Source organism: Hyperolius riggenbachi, chromosome 1 (genome assembly GCF_040937935.1).
Source record: "Hyperolius riggenbachi isolate aHypRig1 chromosome 1, aHypRig1.pri, whole genome shotgun sequence".
Taxonomy (NCBI): Eukaryota; Metazoa; Chordata; class Amphibia; order Anura; family Hyperoliidae; genus Hyperolius; species Hyperolius riggenbachi.
Window position 1 is genome coordinate 436681653 of NC_090646.1, and position 23419 is coordinate 436705071.

General features: G+C 43.9%; 1 long non-coding RNA gene across 1 annotated transcript in view; it reads left to right on the forward strand.

Moving 5' to 3' along the window:
• Positions 1 to 1100: 1100 nt before the first annotated feature.
• Positions 1101 to 23419, forward strand: part of LOC137519074 (uncharacterized) — a 65195-nt gene continuing 42876 nt past the window's right edge. The window contains exon 1 of the long non-coding RNA XR_011020961.1: positions 1101 to 1197. This is a non-coding gene — a long non-coding RNA (uncharacterized lncRNA). The remainder of the gene's footprint in view (positions 1198 to 23419) is intronic.

Sequence of the window (23419 nt, forward strand, 5' to 3'; positions counted from 1 at the left end):
CTGGTGCTTTGATCTCGCCCAGCATCAGTGCAATCCCGGTGTATTCAGCCGCTATAGCGCAGGGTCCTCAGAGGCTTCCGTACTGCCCTGTCTACTTGCGCCCTCTCATGACCTGAGGCGCACGTGCGCCGGGTCATGGGGTGACGCACATAAACAATGTAGTACGGAAGCCTCTGAGGACCCTGCGCTATAGCGGCTGAATACACCGGGATTGCACTGATGCTGGGCGAGATCAAAGCACCAGCATTGGGACGAACGGCCGCATACAACCATTACAGATCGCGCTGCTGTGGGACAGACTGGCATTGGGGATATCGGCGGCTTCTCCTATGCCGCATAGAAACATTACGGATCGCGCTGCTGCAGGACATATAAAGAATGTAAGATTAAAGGACCAGCATTGGGGATATCAGCGGCTTCAACTATGCCACATTGTGGAACATGCTCCTGCGGGGCAAGAAGGGGAGATTAAGATCAAAGGACCAGTAATCTGCATATTTACAGCGGCTGCTGCTAAGCCACTTTGAAACATTGTGGATCACATGGTGCTGCTGCTGCCACCCCACTGTGCATCTCATTAAGATCAATTGCACAGCATGGACACCCAGGCTGGTGAGATATCATTTAATGTAATGTTATTGGTTAGTTAGTGTAGCTGAGGAAAAGGGGGAGGAGGTTGTGTAGTGTAGTGTAGTGTAGTGCAGTGTAGCTGGGAGGGGAAGGAGGAGGGAGCAGGGGTTTGTGTAGAGCAGTGTAGCTGGGGTGGGGGGCAGCAGGGGCACTGAAGTGTAGTTTAGTTTGTGGGGGCAGCACTGGTTAATGTAGCTAGGCAGTATAACAGACAGAAACATCTAGGGGGGGGGGGGGGGGAAGGAAAGGTCCATAAGACACTCCTGGACCATGGATGCACCCAGGTTTAGTATGTATTTTTTTCCCCTGGTTTTTGTCCTCTAAACCTAGGTGCGTCTTATGGTCCGGAGCGTCTTATAGTCCGAAAAATACGGTAGTATGAATGGCAGTTGCTCCGTCTAACTGCTAAAATAGTGTACCGTGAGCAGGGAGGCTGGCCAGGATCTTCGTATTAATCAATTTCAGGGAATGTCTTTATAAAGAATAAAGGCCATGCATGCTGAGAATCCCCCATGAAGAGATGGACTAGACCAACTTGTCGGTTCTGTCAGATTTCTACTACCTACTGTAAGTGACAGCAACATAGGAGAAAAGTATTGTATGTATGGATCATTTTACTCTGGGAGAAATATACTTCTTCTTTGTATGTGTTTTAAATGTTAAGATTGTCATGACAGTTCCTCTGTAAGCATGAAAAGACTTAACTCGTCTGTGAATTGCTTGTTAACCACTTGAGGACCCACCCTTTACCCCCCCTTAAGGACCAGCGCTGTTTTAGCTGATCTGTGCTGGGTGGGCTGTACAGCCCCCAGCACAGATCAGGGTGCAGGCAGAGCGACCAGATCGCCCCCCTTTTTTCCCCACTAGGGGGATGATGTGCTGGGGGGGTCTGATCGCTCCTGCCTGCCTGTGTGTTGCGGGGGGGGGGCACCTCAAAGCCCCCCTCCGCAGCGAAATTCCACCCCTCCCTCTCCTCCCTCCCTTCCCCGGAGATCCGAGGCTGCACAGGAACGGATCTGTCCTGTGCAGCCTCTAACAGGCTCCTGCCTGTCATGTGACAGCGGTCTCCTGCCACTGATTGGCCGGGGATTGCTGATCTGGTACAACGCTGCTACTGTTAGCAGCGTTGTACGAATGTAAACAAAGCGGATTATTTCCGCTTGTGTTTACATTTAGCCTGCGAGCCGCGATCGGCGGCCCGCAGGCTATTCACGGAGCCCTCCGCCGTGAATTGACAGGAAGCAGCCGCTCGCGCGAGCGGCTGCTTCCTGATTAATTAGGCTGCAGCCGGCGACGCAGAACTGCGTCGCTGGTCCTGCAGCTGCCACTTTGCCGACGCGCGGTATGAGTGCGCGGTCGGCAAGTGGTTAACAAGACTATTTCTTGTCTCTCCCTCTTTGTAGACAGCAGAATAGCTTTCATTTCCTCCTGTCTCTGGCTGTGTAAAAAACACAAGTGCTGTTGTCCAGTCTTCCTGCGCCTTTTATGGAGGGAAGGATGGCTAATTTATGATTGGCTGATAAGGCTGTCTATATATTATTATTATTATTATTTATATAGCGCCAACATATTACGCAGCGCTGTACAGTATATATATATATATATATATATCTTGTCACTAACTGTCCCTCAAAGGAGCTCACAATCTAATCCCTACCATTGCCATATGTCTATATTATGTAAGTACTGTAGTCTAGGGCCAATTTTTAGGGGGAGCCAATTAACTTATCTGTAAGTTTTTGGAATGTGGGAGGAAACCAGAGTGCCCGGAGGAAACCCACACAGACACGGAGAGAACATACAAACTCTTTGCAGATAGTGCCCTGGCTGGGAATCGAACCAGGGACCCAGTGCTGCAAGGCGAGAGAGCTAACCACTACGCCACCGGGCTGCCCATATATATATGAACTTGAGCACCACAAGTAATACCTAACAACATTCAATTGGCTGTTCTAACTTACAGAACCTAAAACGACAGAACCACTCCATGCAAGACCACATAGAATGTAATGTTATCATCATTATTATTTATAAAGCACCAACATATTCTGTGGTGCTGTACAGAGTAAGAGATTGAATTGAACATATATTCCATTGAATTCCCACCATGGTGGAAACACAGATTCAGTTGCAGAACTCATTTTCTTGGAAATGTCGCCACTAGTGATGAGAAGGCAGCTATAATGTGGTGATCTATTGCCATTTTATAAATAGGCCTTTCAGTATTGCCATGCTTTTACACAGTCTTGAACATTAGCATGATATCATACCATGAGCTTTATGCACAAAAGTGTGGTAATGTTGCAGTGCACAGTCAGGGCATAGCAATATTGCATGACCCATGGTACACGAGTAGCGAGAGCGTTGCTACAGTAATAAGTAGAGTTGGGCCGAACGGTTCGCCCCATAATGCACCTGAGGGTCAACTTTGACCCTCTACATCACAGTCAGCAGGCCCAGTGTAGCCAATTAGGCTACACTAGCCCCTGGAGCCCCACCCCCCCTTATATAAGGCAGGCAGCGGCGGCCATTACGGCCACTCGTGTGCCTGCATTAGAGAGAGTAGGGCGAGCTGCTGTCTGTCTCTAGGGAAAGATTAGTTAGGCTTAGCTTTTCCTGGCTGCATACCTGTTCTGTTCAGTGAGCCCTCAGCCCACTGCATACTGTACTGTGATCCTGCCACTGCATACCTGTTCAGTGATCCTGCCACTGCATACCTGTTCAGTGATCCTGCCAGTGCATACCTGTTCAGTGATCCTGCCACTGCATACCTGTTCAGTGATCCTGCCAGTGCATACCTGTTCAGTGATCCTGCCACTGCATACCTGTTCAGTGATCCTGCCAGTGCATACCTGTTCAGTGATCCTGCCACTGTATACCTGTTCTGTGAACCCGCCACTGTATACCTGTTCTGTTCAGTGGACCCACCACTGTATACCTGTTTAGTGAACACGCCACTGCATACCTGTTGTGTTCAGTGAACCTGCCACTGCATACCTGTTCTGTGAACCCGCCACTGTATACCTGTTCTGTTCAGTGGACCCGCCACTGTATACCTGTTCTGTGAACCCGCCACTGTATACCTGTTCTGTTCAGTGGACCCGCCACTGTATACCTGTTTAGTGAACACGCCACTGCATACCTGTTGTGTTCAGTGAACCTGCCACTGCATACCTGTTGTGTTCAGTGAACCTGCCACTGCATACCTGTTCTGTGAACCCGCCACTGTATACCTGTTCTGTTCAGTGGACCCGCCACTGTATACCTGTTCAGTGAACCCGCCACTGTATACCTGTTCTGCTCAGTGGACCCGCCACTGTATACCTGTTTAGTGAACACGCCACTGCATACCTGTTGTGTTCAGTGAACCTGCCACTGCATACCTGTTGTGTTCAGTGAACCTGCCACTGCATACCTGTTCTGTGAACCCACCACTGTATACCTGTTCTGTTCAGTGGACCCGCCACTGTATACCTGTTTAGTGAACACGCCACTGCATACCTGTTGTGTTCAGTGAACCTGCCACTGCATACCTGTTCTGTGAACCCGCCACTGTATACCTGTTCTGTTCAGTGAACCCGCCACTTTATACCTGTTCTGTTCAGTGAACAGTTTGGTGTGTCAGTGTGAAGCAGTACCTTAATTACACTACCTGATTGATGTATACACATGCAAGATGTTTTAAAGCACTTTAGGCCTGTCATTTATTCAATGTGATTTCTGCCCTTAAAACGCTGCTTTGCGTCAAATCCAGATTTTTCCCGGGGACTTTTGGCATCTATCCCACTCCGCCATGCCCCCCTCCAGGTGTTAGACTCCTTGAAACATCTTTTCCATCACTTTTGTGGCCAGCATAATTTTTTTTTTTCAAAGTTCGCATCCCCATTGAAGTCTATTGCGGTTCGCGAACTTTAACGCGAACCGAACGTTCCGCGAAAGTTCGCGAACCTAAAATCGGAGGTTCGGCCCAACTCTAGTAATAAGCATTACTAACATTACCATTGAGCTACTTGAGTACCATGGGTCTTGCTAATAGTGTAACTTGCGGTACACGCTGCTGGTAGTAAAGGTCATATTGCTGTGTGCTGTCTGTGCAGGGCAATATTACCGCTCTTTTGTGTATCAAGCCCCATTTGAGCCATAGATTGCAGGAAAGAGTTCAGTTATAGGTAATGTCTTTTTTGCCAAGAATTGTATCTATTTATCTTAAACATTAAACAAAATGAAAAGTCCCATTGATTAAAAAAACAACAAAAATATTACATAGTTGACTTTTTGTACTTTTCCTAACAAAGATGGCTGTTTTTACCATTGTGTTAGGTCAGCGATCTGCAAACTTGGATCGTCAGCTGTTAAGGAACTACAAGTCCCACGATGCATTGTGGGAGTCTGACAGTCACAATCATGATTCATAAAAGGCAAATGCATTGTGGGACTTGTAGTTCCTTAACAGCTGGAGAGCCAAGTTTGCAGATCACTGTGCTAGGGGAATAAATTACCATAACATGAAATTATGTTGGAGCCTAATATCTTGGTTTGAGGTGCCACATTCCAAAGTGTATGCACATTTTTAAACAGTGGCAGGGATGGTGGCGTGAACATTTTCCTCATAGTCCCTTTTATTAGCATACACATCTGCCTATCCTTTATAATCTTGACACAGGCATCTGTGTGGTAGGAATCACTGTGGCATCCAAGTCTACTGGGTAGAAATAGTTTATATAAATGTGTCTAACCAGCAAAATTATGAGACAATACACAATGCAATGACTTGCAAATCATCCTTTCAGGCATCACACTGACATGTCCATATGCCTGAGAGGAACTAAAGTGACACACATATCTTCCTTACAAGCAGAGCTTCAAAACACACATATGTTTGACAGGCACCAGAATACCATCCTCATCTTCTTGGCAGTATCAAAACATCACCCATCTGCTCAATAAGTATCAGGTGGCTGAGGCATGCAAACACCACTATCTGCTTTCTGTATTTAACTTTGTTCCATCCCGTAGCAAAAAGACTACTACTTACAGCCCCATACACGTATGTCACCCAGGAGGATCTGGATCCGATCCCTTGGGCGACATTGCAGGACCAAAACTATACAGACATGTTGCTAGCATGCAGGCTATTGTGCTCCGCTACTACGCCGTGGGAAGGGGAAGGGAGTGGTGTTAGTGTGATATCACGTGGGAGCTGGGTAAATGGGGGGATATTGCAATGCTCTCAGCCATCGCTCAGCCAAAGCAATCAGCCAGGCATCTTTCTGGCCAAGTGGCTTAAGATGGTCAAGGGCTGCTCTACACACACATGGATTCTCAGCAGAGACAGTCATTACTGAATGCCTTTGCCCAGTTTCATTTTGCGTGTGCTTTAGTTTCAACATTTCTGTTCTTTAGTTTATGTTAGATATTTTAGATGCCAGTTGAAAGTTTATAGTGGGTGAAATCAAATCAAGGTTGAAGTGGGATAGCCCACCATTGTAGTGTTTTGTGGTCATGCTGTGTGGGACAGAACCATAGCATATAAGATGAAATGATCAGACAAGGAGACAACAGGCCTAGTTCATGAAGCCAGTGGATTCAAATTATAGTGTCTACTACTTGGGTATAGTGCTTTGACAGATGGCTTGCACTAATTTTATTAATTTGCAGTGTGTAAAAAGTGTGTAAAAAAGCCTCTCCCCCAATAGTAAGGCATTGACTATTTGGCCATGCAGGTAGGGTGGGTGACAAGAAGGGAAATGCCAGTGAACATGTGGCCCTGCTGAGAGCAATAGTGCCAGGTGTTCGGCAACATTGTAGGCCTTTTGTTTATAGCCCTGGCTTGACTGTTTAATTACTGGGTTTAGTGTTACGAGTAGGAAAGTGGAGGTTAGTGTCAGGAGAAGTTAGGGAGAGGTTAGTGATAGGCAGAGAGACATTGAATGGTTGGTGTGAGAATTAGGATACAGAGGGTAATTGTAAAATAGCAGCATAGTACAGATATTCTACTTCAGGAATAGTAGAATATTGGTAAAATGATATTCTACTATGATTATTATCTCATGTCCATTTTTCTTGCTCCCCTGTTCCATGTATGCTTTGGTAATGCCACTGGGCTGTTCTGATTTGGTCATCAGGGCTACTTTTGTATAGAGAAAAGATCAATTAGAGGCTAACAAAGCCTCTGACTTGTCAGTAGTTACCCTCAAAACCAATGGTTAATTGTAATTGTGCTTAATAAAACACATATTTTATGGTATTGTTGTATTTATCAGTAACAATAAAAAAATGAAAATGTAAAATGTGCTTACTTTTACAACAAAAACAGTTAAGACGGGGGATACAATAAAAACAGGTTACAGTGTAAAGTAAAGTTAGTGTTGATTACATCATGCGTTGTCTTTTGAGGGCCTGTTCAAAGACTAACTACAGAGTAGTTTTATCATTTTTAAGATATATTTAGGTCAAAGAAAAAATAAAATGTCACCTCAAGATTGTCTCAAATCAGCTTAAGACCAAACTATGATTAAGGAGAAACTTCAGATCTGTGAAAATCATATTCATAAAAACAAGGATAAAAGAGAATTATTAGATCAAAGAAAACAAGCGAATGATTTAGAGAATGATTGATTGAGCTTAGAATATCTAGTTTGTCTGTAACGATGGTAGACCTGCAAGATAGAACACTTAACAGCACGGCATGTACAATGGTATCATTTTTCAACCAATGGAAATGTAATTAAATCATCTTTTTTCTTGAATATGCTCATAAATATGGAGGGATAGTTAAAAGTCTTTGGTACAGTGAAAAGTATGAATTTTAAACTTTCAGCAGGTAATTTTTCCACTTAATTCAATTTCTTTTCTTAGTATGTGGAGAGAGCTCACAGTAGACAAATCTTAATTTTTTTAACCACTTCTTAACCACAGGTTTTTCCCCTTAAAAACCAGAGCAATTTGCACATCACACTTTTCTCATTCATTCACCAGTAGCTTTATCATTACTTACTGTATTACTTTAAAATGATCTATATCTTGTTTTATTTTCTACGAATTAGGCTCTAGTCTGGTGGTACTTTTTGCTAAGAATTATTTTTTTTATCTAAACATGTTAAAAGGAATAACAGAAAAAAATGGGAAAAAAATCATTATTTCTCAGTTTTCAGCTATTATAGTTTTAAAATAAAATGTGCCTCAATATATAAAACCCACACATTGTATTTGCCCATTTGTTTATTACAACATTTACATTTTGTCCCTAGTACAATGTGGTGATAATATTTTATCTGGAAATTAAGGTGTATTTTTTGCGTTTTATGATTTTTTTTAATTTTGCAAGCTTTTATTTGCAAAATTAACAGTAATATACCCTCATGGAATACATATTAAAAAGTCCACAGGGTAACTATTTTTTTTTTTTTTTTTTACAAGTGTTTTATTTTGGTAACTATAGGGTAGGGGTGTAAGGGGTTAACATTTTATAAAAATGGAATTTGGTGAATGAACAGCTGTGTCTTAAAGACGCGGCTTTTCATTCGCTACAAGCACTGTGATTGTGTCTGAGAACAAGTATTCTCATTTCCCGATCACCGGGCAGTGAGATGGGGGCAGATCGGTGGCTCTGTGATGCATGGATGGGAAATGGCAAGGTAAACAAATTTGTTATGTTTATATATGCCGCCGGTCATGAAGCATTGGTCAGGAGGCAGATAAATTGCCCTCATTTTATTTTTCTATGGTGCCAGAGAAATAGTATCAAGCTGTTTAATCTGCATTAAAAATTCGAAAACACTGCTACTGCATAAAAGAACGGTGACCAAACACTTATAATGATCTACTATGTAAACTATGATTTCAACATTAGCAAAATCTTCTTAAAGTGGTGATTTGTAGTGATGAGCATACATTTAGGATAGTTGTAATGTCACATCAAAATTCTCAATTATGCAAAATCATAATGAAAAAATTTGGAAAAAAATTAATTCAGTCTGTAAATGTAATAATAATATTTTTCAAAAAGACCTTGTAGTTTTTGAGAAAATTGATAATCATGAATAGGGACGTTTTTCTCTAATTAAATGGTTACTCCATCTTTTGTGACATAGCAGTTTTTGGCAACATCCTGGGTCTTCAGCCTTTTTCCTTCCTGCAGCTGGTAGTATGTAGTGCTTTGGCTTCTGTAATGTGACACCTGCTGATGTTGGTAACATAGCATTCATTTTTGGATTTCTGGATTTTTTACATGCCTATCATTTTGACTTTTTATACATTTTCTTTTCAAGTTTATGGTATGTAGTTTGTAAGTAATGTTACTAATATTTCCCTGCACATTTTGTATGGTGATTTTTTAGTTAGGCTATTAGTTACTGCATGTGATTACCAAGAAATATAATGAACAATTCCAATTACTACTTTACATGCACAGATTGCTAGCAAGCTGTTAACAATTATTAGCAGAAATGTGCAGTGTACATGATGGAAGTATTTAAAGCTGAACTTCAGGTTCACCAACCAACTTAAAAAACAAAACAAAAATAAAGTATGATGCAATGTGTCTCTGACTCTATCGTTAAGCAAGTTAGGCAATTACTACATTAAACAGATTGTTTTATCTTCTAAATACAAGTAAACCATTGTTTTTTTTCTAATAGTTTCTTGAACGCTATTTAGCTGTAATAAAATGATGGTTGGGTGCATTTCTATGCAAAGAAGCACTTAAAGTGGAATATAACCCTGCATTTCAACTTTGCTCTCAAACATTATATACAGCATATTATATGCAACCAGCATTTGTTTTTTACTAGACAAGCATTCGAAGGGTTACACACAGAGCATGAAAGTTCCATGCAGAGAGAGGCTGCCGCAGCTGAACTTTCAGATAATGATGCATTTAAGTTCAAAACACATTTGGTGTTTCAATGCAAGTCAATAAGAACTCAAAGATTTGCATGCAGTTCTGAAGTTAATTTGATGTACTTTCCTGTAAAGTTGTATAATATTCACGGGAAAAAATTGCAAAGAGAATTTTCACATACAAATGCATATAAACATTGCAAAAAGTGCACACAAATGTTTGTTTGAAAACACATACAAAAATTGCAACTGCAGAATCATGCATGCAGAAAATCACATGCTTTGCCCACAAGGACTAGTGTGAATGGCTCTCAAACTAGATTATATAGACTTCAGACCCAAATAAAGGCAGAATGTGATTCCACCACAACCTGATTTTAGCAGAATGAACCTTATTGTTACAGGGGTTTCTTGTATCTTTATATGTCTGGGAAGAACCTCAGCAGAAATGCTAATATTCAAATTTTAATAAATGTTAAATTTGTCAAAATATTGTATGCTTGTTTCAAAGCATGCATTGCTGTGAAAAAACCCGAGCGGTTCTTGCCTTTTTCATGAATGCTAACTCAGTAAAGGACCAGCCCTTAAAGCATTGCTATCATATAAATCCGGCATAGTGGGGTCTGAACCCTCTATAACAGTAATTATAGATTGACGGTATACCTTGAAATGAACCAGAGCACTCAGTATATGATTTTATATAAAAAATTGTATTTGCTTATCATACAGCATATATACAAAATATGAGAAATTCCAAGTAGTGTTTCCTTCTAACAGTATTCCATCTCTTCAAGGCATTATAGCCAAGCGATCATCAATCTTCTAAGCACATTCAAAAAAGAATATAACAGTTGTGTTATGTAGAATAAGATCAAAAGTAGTCTCATCTGTATCAATAGCTGTGTATCTAGTAGCTGTGTAAAACTTGTAGTAATCTTCTTAAAAAAATAGCATACAAAATAACTTCTAAAAAAACTTCTTGCTAACATCTTATCAGAACTTAATGCTGAAAAATGAATAAAGTAAATCACCAGAATATTAAGCATATTACCACTTCTCTGTCATCTCTTCAGCATCTAGAACCACGTGTGGGAAGGTAGCTTCTGCCTCGTGTGTCTTCTCAGGAGATTGTTGGGCTTCTACAAACTATGAGCTTTCAGCTCCTACTTTTATAGTGATTGGATGCAATATTGCTGCCTAATCTGGAAGTTCCCTGAATCCCAGGTTCTGATTGGCTAAAGCTTCCATGCGTCAATGCTTTATCGTGTTTTGAATACCTAAATCATAATATTATTGTTTATAAATTCTGATTAGGTCATTTCTGACGCAGTTGATTAAAAATGGACGTCACCAGCCATATTGGCTGCTGGTTGACTTTTTTGCCCCAGACATTAAGACTAAACAATGTCATTCATGATGCATTTCTGATAATGTATCCTTCTGCTAATTAGTTTGGAATGTGTCTGTTCTTTCCCAGACATAAGATTGGTCAGGTTGACACTGTAAGAGTCTTAAGCAATTTTAAGGCTTATTGAAACATACAGGGCTTCTAATATACTTATTTAAATATAAAGCTTATTATTCAATTAATTAATCATATAAGATATAACTGCACATTAAAATGTAATAATATAAAATCATGTTCTGTATATTTTCCTTTCTTAAGAAGATATAAATATAATATTTTCAACTGGCAGCTGTCAGTATTTCATTATGTAAATAAGCAGTATTAATAATATTAATTATAAGATTATGGAACCGCCAGGTGGCATAATTGTCCTAAATATGGGACAATAGAAAAAACCTATTGACATTCCAGAATTTTTGATAAGACCTCCTAACCCAAACAGTCATGTGGAATGCTTCTAATGTGTTTTGAAACTTTCACTGCAGAATCCACCATTTAACTGTATTTCAAAGTAATAAATTCTATTATTTGTAATTATAGGTTTAACAATAATTATCTCTTTCTTTGGAAGGACTGTATTGATTATTAATATTTAGATTAATAATTTTTATGTGTAATAACTGAGCAAATGTACATATATGATTGCTGCAGTAATGTGAATTTTAAACTTCTTCTTTTCAGTCCTCACACAGTACACAGTATCTATAACCTTGACATTTGAAACACTTGAAACAAAAAGAAAAACCGAGAGCCCTATATAGTGCAGTAAGTCTAACAATTGTTGGCGAAATAATTAACAGATGTGGATATACTCACAAACACGGGTTACCACATAGGCAACCACTTGAACTGCAGGTGGGGAGTATTAGAACCTGACCCCACTCAGGTTTAAGAAGTCGCTCTCTGTAGATAGAAAGAAGGGGACAGTCCCCTCCACCCAAGGTGGACTATATACTGTGCAAATTTGTACAGAGGCGCCAGGCAGGTTAAAATGATCTAAAAACAACTAAAAAGGAGGAGTACAGGTGGACTTACCTCCTGAAATGATGGACAATCGAGATTGTTCAAATCGCAAATAACAATTTATTTTGGCACTCCGCAACGCGTTTCGCAGGTATAACCCGCTTCATCAGGCAAGGAGTGCAAGCTCAAAAAGGTCCAATAGTGGCAATGCGCCTCTGTCAGAGGCAGAGGCGCATTGCCACTATTGGACCTTTTTGAGTTTGCACTCCTTGCCTGATGAAGCGGGTTATACCTGCGAAACGCGTTGCGGAGTGCCAAAATAAATTGTTATTTGCGATTTGAACAATCTCGATTGTCCATCATTTCAGGAGGTAAGTCCACCTGTACTCCTCCTTTTTAGTTGTTTTTAGATCATTTTAACCTGCCTGGCGCCTCTGTACAAATTTGACATTTGAAAGATGCTTGTAGCATAGCAAAGAATGTTTTGGCTTCTGTAACCAAAATAATATAATAATTATAAGTTTCACTGTCTGGAATATGCTGAGATGTCACAGAGCAATATTTTAAAAAAGTCCTCTAACTTTACAGTTTACAATGACATTTTGCATAGAACATTAAAACTTAAAACATACACATATGACAGCTTTTCCTGCATAAATAAAACCGCTAGAATTCTGACATTACTGTTGCATCAGTTAAGCTTGATGAATCTAGTGTCAACATCTACCTGCACATGCTAACTTTGTATGTTGTCTTAAAGGACATCCAAGCTAATAGAGAAAAGTCACTCTTTTACTTACCCTAGAACAGGGCTTTTCAACCCTGTCCTCAAGTACCACCAACAGTGCATGTTTTGTAGAAATCCACAGAGGTAGTTAATCACCTGTGCATGTTTGTGGTTTTCTGCAAAACATGGACTGTTGGTGGTACTTGAGGACAGGGTTGAAAAGCCCTGCCCTAGAAGACTATCTGGTTCATCTCTGCAGCTCCACTGCCCTCCAGTATGCTGCTAGCTTCTCTGAAAGATCCCTGATCACAGCTTCTCGGCATGTGTGGGCACAACTACACCCCTCTCTTTATTGCCCTTCCATAGTCGGCAGTGTTCTGCACTTGCACAATTCACAAAAGAGGAAACTGCACAAGAGCAGAATGCTCCTGGCCATGGAAGCGTGATCAAGAGAGGCCCGCTGTAGAAGCCCACAACCAGAGATGGAATAAATTGAAAGGAGAACCTAAACAAGGTAGCATATTTGGCTCCCTGTCTGAAACCTGGCGATTTTACTAAAGGGAGGAGGACAGAGCGAGAAGAGTTATCAGTAAGGTTCCTGGACAGCCAACAACCCTTGCGGGTGATCTGGCTCAGGAGACACATAGAAACGTGTCCTGTTCAACCCACATAACTACATCTTCAATTTTGGGGAATGACTTACTATAATTACTCTTACAATCCTCAGCCTTACTTTTTGAAGTTCATTTGATAAAAACCTTGCACCACATTTTTACATCAAAATGAACTTTTTATAGTAAAAAAATAGTTACAAGATTACAACCCAGATTAATATAAAGATTGCAGATAAGTTTTAAGCAAGCCCCATTAGATAGCATTTTATAAAGATCACAGAAAAATCATTGCAGCCCGCAGCCTGTGTCTGATGACTCTACAAGCAAGGGGAGGGGAAAGAGGCAGGAGGGAGATAAACACCAACTGTGTAATTCCTTATCTTACTAACTAGGCATTGCTGCTGACTAGAGCTTGTATTTTACAGACAGGAAGCTTTTAATTAGGATAATACCATTTATTGGATCGTTTAAAAGAATAAACAGTAAGCTTTAAGCTAGTAAACCTTCTTAATGCTGGGCATACACGGCTCGATTTTGCTGCTCGATTCTTCTGCTCGATCGATTCCCCGCTCGATTCCGCAGGCGATTCTCTTATCTTCCACTCGTTTTTCTTATCTTTTTCCATTGTGTTCAATGCAGAATCGAGCGTGGAAACGATCAGGCGGGAGATCGAACATGTTGGAAATTATCTATCGAGCCATCTAAATGGCTCAGAATCGAGCCATGTATTCCCAGCATTAGACTCTATTCCTGTTGACTGACAATGTTAGAACATACCATCAGAAGGCAGTAGAGACATTTTTTGTAAATTTAAGAATTTAAGTGACATCCAGATACATTAATTACAAGGGATCTTGCAAGGATTGTGAGGTATTTATAGCAAATAGATAAGACCCCTGGTCTAATTAATGCCTATATAGACTCAGGCTGGAATGTATAGGTATTTTACAGACCCTATCCTGTTTAGTGTACACTCCTGGAACCTGGGGACTGTGAACTGTATGTTACTATGCAGAAAGGGGCACTCAGAGGGGCACAGTAATTCCCAGGAGAAGGGAGGGCAGTGCCCCAGTGTGCCCTAGTGTAGCCGCGGCACTGAGTGCAAGTGATATTCCCCATAGAGATCAGTTCTGGTGTTGAGTTGACCTAGGTGGCAAGGAGATAATTGATCAGCATCTAGTAGACATAGATAATTTACAACCTTAAAATACTGTATGGCTAGCTTAAATCTGATTTAGGGTTAGCAGATAGAAACTATTGTGTTCCTCTTCCAGACCTCTTAATTATTAGTTAGAGCTTTATAAAATTGATACCTCAAACAGTTAAAGAGGAACTGCAGTGGAAATAATATAATGAAAAAAAGTGCTTAATTTTTACAGTAACTATTCATAAATGATTTAGTCAGTGTTTGCTCATTGTAAAATCTTTCCTCTCCCTGATTTAAATTCTGAAATGAATCACATGGCAACATCTTTACTGCTGGCAGATGATGTCTGTGGAAGGAGATGCTTCTTTTTTGGGCAGTTGAAAACAGCTGTTATTTCCTACAGTGCAACACGTTTTCCATAGTGTGATGCCAGTACCTAGGTGGTGACATCACACTGTGGGAGGGATTTCACCACAATATCAGCCATACAGGGCCCCCTGATGATCCGTTTGAGAAAAGGTAAAGATTTCTCTTGGGAAAAACAATATTGTATACTGATTGGGATGAAGTTCAATCCTTGGTTACAGTACCTCTTTAACCACTTCCCCTCCCCTGGGACAAGTAACTACATCCCAGCAAAATACCATAACTGTTTGCAGGGGTGTAGCTACTACGTCCCTCCCAGTGAGTTTTGTTTTCTTATTTTTCCTGTTAAAACAGTTTTAGAATAAAATAATTCTTAGCAAAAAGTACCCCCCAAAAGAAAGCCTAATTGATGACAAAAAAAAACTAGATATAGATTGTTTTGTTCTGATAAGTAGTAATAAAGCTATAGGTGAATGAATGGAAAGAGTGCTGACAGGTGACTATTACTCTCTATTGCTTTTTTTTTTAAGGGGAAAAACCCAAGGAGGTGAAGTGGTTATACTATATAATAATATTAATAATAACAACAATAATAATACTTCTACTAATTCAGTAAAGAAAAATGACTTGAGAAGTGGAACGAAAATCATACATGATTCCAAGCATTTTTTACAAATCAATAACTGCAAAGTGGAGTGTGCGTAATTATTCGGCCCCCTTTGGTCTGAGTGCAGTCAGTTGCCCATAGACATTGCCTGATGAGTGCTAATGACTAAATAGAGTGCGCCTGTGTGTAATCTAATGTCAGTGCAAATACAGCTGCTCTGTGACAGCCTCAGAGGTTGTCTAAGAGAATCTTGGGAGCAACAACAACATGAAGTCCAAAGAACATACCAGACAGGTCAGGGATACATTTATTGAGAAATGTAAAGCAGGCTTAGGCTACAAAAAGATTTCCAAAGCCTTGAACATCCCACGCAGTGCTGCTCGGATACCCCTTTTCAAAATCCGGATCCGATTCGGATCCGGATACCCCGCTATCCGATCCGGGTCGGATATCCGAATTCAAAATTTTCCGATCCGAATCCGATTCGGATATCCGACCCTAGTATCCGATCGGATTCGGATATCCGTGTTTAATCCCGGAAGTGGCCTTTAAATTGCTTTAAAAAGGTTTTTTAGGGTATATGAGGCATGTAGCATCATAATTTTGAAAATGGAAACACTGATGATGTGGGGAGTGGACGTAAAATCCCCCCCCCAAAAAAATGGCTGTCAATCAACATCAGAGTGGTATCAGGAAGCAGTCGTACTGACGCAGTTGGGGCCTCCCCACAACTCGGACAGCAGACACCTCCAAAAAAAATTACACAGCTATTGTGTTTAGATAGTTGACCATGGCACTGTTGTAGGTACCACGGCACAGTAAAAAATTAGGAGAGGTTCCAGGAAGCGGTCGGTCGTATTGCCACAGTTGGGGCCCCACAACTCGCACAGCACAGACACCTCCAAAAAAATGACACAGCTATTGTGTTTACATAGTTGACCATGGCACTGTTGTAGGTACCACGGCACAGTAAAAAATTAGGAGAGGTTCCAGGAAGCGGTCGGTCATACTGCCACAGTTGGGGCCCCACAACTCGGACAGCACAGACACCTCCAAAAATATGACACAGCTATTGTGTTTACATATTTGACCATGGCACTGTTGTAGGTACCACGGCACAGTAAAAAATTAGGAGAGGTTCCAGGAAGCGGTCGTACTGACGCAGTTGGGGCCTCCCCACAACTCGGACAGCACAGACACCTCCAAAAAAATGACACAGCTATTGTGTTTACATATTTGACCATGGCACTGTTGTAGGTACCACGGCACAGTAAAAAATTAGGAGAGGTTCCAGGAAGCGGTCGTACTGACACAGTTGGGGCCTCCCCACAACTCGTACAGCACAGACACCTCCAAAAAAATTACACAGCTATTGTGTTTACATAGTTGACCATGGCAGGTACCACGGCACAGTTCAAAAAATAAGAACCTGGCTTCATGAAGATGGAGTCAGGAGGTTGTGGTGGTAAAGGGTGGTTAAGCAGGCATAGTGATAACCACTCAGCCACTTCATTTCCCCCTCTTGCCAACAACAGGGGCCAGGAACTCACCAATTGCCCAAGCCTCGTTCATCTTTAAAAAAGTCAGTCTGTCCACAGACTGGCCTGACAGACAAGAGCGCTTCTCAGTGACCACGCCACCGGCCGCACTGAAGCACCTTTCCGACATAACGCTGGAAGGCGGGCAGGACAGCACTTCCAGGGCGTATTGCGCCAGCTCGCCCCAGATATCCAGGTGCTTCACCCAGTACTCCAAGGGGTCCACAGGGGTGTCGGTGTCAAGCCCGCTATAGGACCCCATATAGTCGGCCACCATCCGGGTCAGGTGCTGGTTCTGGCTTTGAGAGCCGGATGCTGCTGCAGGCACCTCCTCTGTAGGCAGCGGTACTGGTGTGGCATAGAGCGCCTTTGTCAGAGACAGCAGGTTTGTTGGGCGCCTGCTGATGCTGGATGCAGGCACCTGCTGCTGTGCTGGCTGGACTGAGACAGCAGGGGGGGTGGGAGTCCGGGGGAAGGCTTCCTCCAAGCGCAGAACCAGAATCCGCTGCAAGTCCCTGATTCGGTGCACAGGGTCTCCTCCTACAGGCAGGAACTGAGCCAGCTTCCCCTTCAGCCGTGGGTCCAGCATCAGGGTGATCCAGATGTCCTCCCGAGCACTCATCTCCTTCACCCTTGGGTCTTTGCGCAGGCACTGCAGCATGTGCACTGCCATGGGGAAGAGGGCTGCCATCTCTGCTGACCTATCATCTTCTGCACCGCTGACACTGCTGTCGTCCTCCTCTGATTCCGGAGCCTCATCTTGCTCTCTCCACCCCCGCACTACTGCAGCTGCACTCCGCTGTGCCCCCTCCTCTTCAAGGTCAGGGACCTCCAACTCCTCCAAGTCCTCCTCCAACTCCTCCGAATCCTCCTCCTGCTGCACAGAGGTGGACTGTGAAGTGTGCTGCTGCTGCTCCTGCTGCTGAATCAAGGCTTCCTCTCCCACTTCCAGCAGAGCATCGAGGGCCTTGTCCAGCATGCACACAATGGTCAACCACTCACACAGCGATGCATGGTCCCGGCTGACCATGTTGGTGGCCTCCAGGAAGGGTGCCAGCACAAAGCACACCAGCTGCATTTTTCCCCACTCAGCAGGGCGGATGATGTCTGGGAGGTGGGTGGTGCCGGTCCCCAACAAGTTGGCATCCATGGTGGCTCTGGCCAGGTACAGGTTGACAGCCCGCCTCTGTTCAACCAGACGTTCCAACATCGCCAGGGTGGAATTCCAGCGTGTTGGAACGTCTATAATGAGGCGGTGCTGTGGGAGGTTCAGCTCCATCTGCACGGCTGTAAGGGTCGCTGTGGCACCACCCGAGCGGCGAAAATGACCCACCGTTTTCCTTGCCGCTCCCAAAAGAGTGTCCATCCCCTGGTAGGTGTGCAGGAATTTCTGCACCACTAGGTTCAGGACGTGGGCCAGACAGGGGATGTGGGTGAGGTTTCTCCGCTGGATGGTGGCAACCAAGTTTGCCCCATTGTCGGCCACCACCTCTCCGACTCTGAGGCCTCTGGGGGTCAGCCAACTCCTCTCTTGCTCTCGGAGCTTGGCCAAGATGTGGTCTGCCGTCAGCTTGTTCTTGCCCACCGTGACCATCTGCAGCAGCGCTTGGCAGTGGTGGGCCTTCACGCTGCTGCTGAGGCGGGGTTGTTTGGCGGCGGATGGAACCGGATCAGAGCTGGAAGCTGCTGCACTTCCCCTGACCCTGCTGCGGGGTGGCACCACCCACCGGGGTGATGATGCTGCTGTCTCCTCTTCACCCCCTTCCACCAAACTGACCCAGTGCGCGGTGAAGGACAAATAGCGGCCTGTCCCGAACCGGCTGCTCCATGAGTCCATTGTCACATGGACGCGCGCACCAAGCGCATGATCCAGCCCACGCTCCACGTTGGCCTTTACAAAGCGGTGCAGTGCTGGGATGGCCTTGTGTGCGAAGTAGTGCCGGCTGGGGATTGGCCAATCCGGCGCTGCGCACTGCAGGAGCGCACGCATCCGGCTCCCCTCCTGCACAAACGAGTACGGGAGGAGCTGGGAGGACATGGCCCATGTAAGCAAGCCGTTCAGCTGGCGTATGCGACGGCTGCCGGGAGGCTGAGCCCTGACCACAAAAGAGTCACTCAGCAGGGTCTGGTGGTGGGGGCGTTTTAGGCTTGCACGGGAAGCTGAGGAGGGAACAGAGGAGACCACTGAGGAGGACTGGCTGCCTGAACAGGCCTCAGTGTCAGCAGGAGTGGCAAAGCTGGTTATAGTGCTCTGACCTCTGCAAGGGCCAGCGCCAGCTTCCTTCAGCATCTTGAATTCCTGATGCTCAGGTTTGTGCTTATTGCCCAGATGGTTGATGAAGCTGGAGGTGCCATAACTGGAGGGGTGAGACCCTCTGCTCAGCTTCACATGGCATAATTTGCACGTTACAAATTTGCTATCCAGTGAGGGCAGATGGAAAAACTGCCATATTGGGGATTGGAGTTTTCCCTTACGTGGCTCAGAACGGGATGCTGCTGTGGATTTTCTCCCGGTGGTGGTTGGGGCCTGGGGTTGAGTGGTGCGGCTGGTGGTAGTCGTGCCACTGACAGATGGAGCAGCAGCCTGCGGGTCACGTATTCCATGCCCACTGCTGCTCCTGCCAATCCCTGCAATGCTCAACCTGCGTGCCATACACACTGACTCCTCCTCCTCAGAGTCAGAGCTGACATGCCCCTCCGGTCGCTGGTAGTCCGGGTCCTTCACCTCATCATCAAACTCCCCTTCGTAAAACTGCTGGGATGATGAGCCCGCCTCAAACTCCTCTTCTGCTGACACATCATGGACGGGCTCCCCCCCAACAATTACTGTCAGCATCTCAGACTCTTCTGTAAAGCCAATTTTGCTGAGAATATTTTCTCTTGGGCTAGGGCTGGTGGTGGTGGCCTCACTGTCACTGGCTTGCTCCTCGTCATGCGCCATCTGCTGCATCACAGACACGGCGTCCTTCTCCTCCAATCTGCGCCGCTGACCCTGCTTGAAAATTGACGCAACACGCTGCTGCGTCTCTGCAGCGTGACTGCCAGTGGGTAGCGGCGGAATGACTGATGCGGCAGAACTGCTGCCGGAGGCCGCAATGTTGCTCACTCTCCTTCTGGCCTTGCCCCTCCCCCGTCTCACACTGCCAGTGCCAGACATAGTACAATACTCACTGTCACTGATGAGTCGACGTCACAGATGATGTGTGTGGGGTACTTGGTGCACTTTTATTATTGGCGGCGGGCTTGGAAATGATCAGCAGATTGACAGACAGGAGTACAACAACTAAACACACTGACACTGCTCACTCAGCAGCAGCACAGCAGCAATAATCTGTAGTACTAGCACTGTCTGCAACTACACAATATAAAACCACAGTAGCAGTAGTAATAGCAGCCCAGTCAGCAGCAAGGAGCCTGGAGTGTGTGCACACAGACACAGCACACACAAAGACACAGGACCTAGGCTAGTAGCAGGCACAGGCAGCTGCTGCAGCTGAAAGACTGACTGACAAGACTGACTGACACTAACAATTTACACAGACTAGCTAAGCTAACTACAACACAGTAAAACAGAAGGTGTTTTAGTGTTAAAACGCTGGGTGTTATCACTGGGATAATGTACTTGCTTCAGCCAAACACACTGGACAAACTATCTCAGTGGCAGTCACAAAGCAAGGACGAGATTCTTAACATGCCCCCCTCCTTATATACAGGAGGGACTGGCCAAGGTTCCCCTCTGTGATTGGGTGCTTGGGCTTAGGCTGGGAGCGCTCTGATTGGCTGAATGACGTCATGGACATCATGTCCATGGTTACAGTACCCGGATTCGGATATCCGACCGGTATCCGCGGATATCCGGGTTATGCGACCAACTATCCGCATAGAGCTATCCGGATTTCCGTCGGGCTATCCGGAATCCGGATCCGATCGGATAGGCCTAAAAAGTTCGGATATCCGAGTCTATTCGGATATCCGGTATCCTGATGAGCAGCACTGATCCCACGGAGCACTGTTCAAGCGATCATTCAGAAATGGAAGGAGTATGGCACAACTGTAAACCTACCAAGACAAGGCCGTCCACCTAAACTCACAGGCCGAACAACGAGAGCGCTAATCAGAAATGCATTCAAGAGGCCCATGGTGACTCTGGATGAGCTGCAGAGATCTACAGCTCAGGTGGGGAATCTGCCCATAGGACAACTATTAGTCGTTCACTGCACAAAGTTGGCTCTTATGAAAGAGTGACAAGAAGAAAGCCATTGTTAACAGAGAAGCATAAGAAATCCCATTTGCAGTTTGCCACAAGCCATGTGGGGGACACAGCAAACATGTGGAAGAAGGTGCTCTGGTCAGATGAGACCAAAATGGAACTTTTTGGCCAAAATGCAAAACGCTATGTGTGGCGGAAAACTAACACTGCACATTACTCTGAACACACCATCCCTACTGTCAAATATGGTGGTGGCAGCATCATGCTTTGGGGTTGCTTCTCTTCAGCAGGGACAGGAAAGCTGGTCAAAGTTGATAGGAAGATGGATGGAGCCAAATACAGGGCAATCTTGGAAGAAAACCTCTTGGAGTCTGCAAAAGACTTGAGACTGGGGCGGAGGTTAACCTTCCAGCAGGACAACAACCCTAAACATAAAGCCAGGGCAACAATGGAATGGTTTAAAACTAAAACGTATCCATGTGTTAGAATGGCCCAGTCAAAGTCCAGATCTAAATCCAATCGAGAATCTGTGGCAAGATCTGAAAACTGCTGTTCACAAACGCTGTCCATCTAATCTGACTGAGCTGGAGCTGTTTTGCAAAGAAGAATGGGCAAGGATTTCAGTCTCTAGATGTGCAAAGCTGGTAGAGACATACCCTAAAAGACTGGCAGCTGTAATTGCAGCAAAAGGTGGTTCTACAAAGTATTGACTCAGGGGGCTGAATAATTACGCACACCCCACTTTGCAGTTCTTGATTTGTAAAACATGTTTGCAATAATGTATGATTTTCGTTCCACTTCTCACGTGTACACCACTTTGTATTGGTCTTTCATGTGGAATTCTAATAAAATTGATTCATGTTTGTTGCAGTAATGTGACAAAATGTGGAAAACTTCAAGGGGGCCGAATACTTTTGCAAGCCACTGTATTGCTATGTGTAGTTTTCAGGGTCCCTCCTGTAGAGTGTTCTGTCCATTGCAGTGGAGCTGCAAATGGACAGTTCTAGCTTATCTGTTTGCATTCGGTTGTGCAATCGCAATAAGTCTCATTGTTATTTGCAATCGCTCTGCAGTTCTGGACAGCTCAGGATGCTGCTATCATTCCACCAATTGCTTGCTGCAGCTGAGCTGCGGCCAGATAGCCCTGGATTTCCTGCATGCATGTTGTTACATAATACTGCATGCATTTCTTATGGGAGTCCTTTGCATTCACAGCCAGCTAGCAAATGGTAATCAAGCCAGCTCAGGATTGAATGATTACCATTCAGCTGTGTGGAAATTTGCATGCTTGCTTCCACTGGTTGATGCCGGCATAAAAGTCTGCCTCCCATTTTAGACTTTGCCCGACCTAGCGGTCAGTATGCTGGTCTGCTGGGCACTTTGTTACTCTGTAAAAGATCTGTTATTGTAGTTCAATGCAACCTTATTACTTGTGCTTTAGCTAGTTTCTTGATAAATATATATGCAGACTTGCTAATATATATTTATCCGTTAGTTGAGCCATTTCCATGCCTGATGGACGTTAGTTGCATCCACGGTGGGTCAGTGAAGTCCATTATCCTGATAGATTGGCTTCTGCCATCACCACATTGGTGATTGGTAGTATTCCTGCTACTCTAGTTTCTAGGAATGTAACTAAAGGCTGCAGTTGCTATTAGTTACGTTCTTTCCTGTAGTCTTGCCTGTGTGGATGCCTGCTGGTGACTGTTGTTAGCCTGCTTGCTCTGCTTCTGTGGACGTGAGTGTGAGCTGCCATTGCTACTAGTTACCCTCCAATCTATAGTCCTGTCTTGTACCTGTCTCAATGCTTGCTATCGCTAAGGCAGCGCAAAATCGCACTGCGCTGTCATTGTGTCTTATTTGTAGCGATATCAAAAGCCCAGAGCTGCAGTTGTTCTGGGCAACCTGTGTAGCCTCTTCCATTATTAAGCTATCAGCCTTGTTTCTCTGGGTGGTCAAAGTATAACCCCCAGGCATTACAGTAGTGTTGCTTTACCCACGTCCTAAACTTGACAGCTTGTTTGCTGTCTTTAACTGTTGTAGATTGAATATGGCACACCAAGAAACAAGCTGATCAGCTTCTTAAATAAAAATACATTTAAAAAGGAATAATTCTGATTTCTCTGATGAAAAATAGTAGAATACACACATGCATTTATACAGAGAAAGGTGGTGGGTAGGCTGATAGCAAGAGTCACAAGAAAATATGCTTCTTTTAACAAATTGTGATTATTGTAGCATAAAGAAATCTAACAGACGGTAAAGCCAAATCATCAAAATAACAGATGGCAAATTATTCCCAAATGGATAATTGTCAAATCATTATGGGAAAAACGTAATGGGTAACATAAACAATATGCATAGGTAA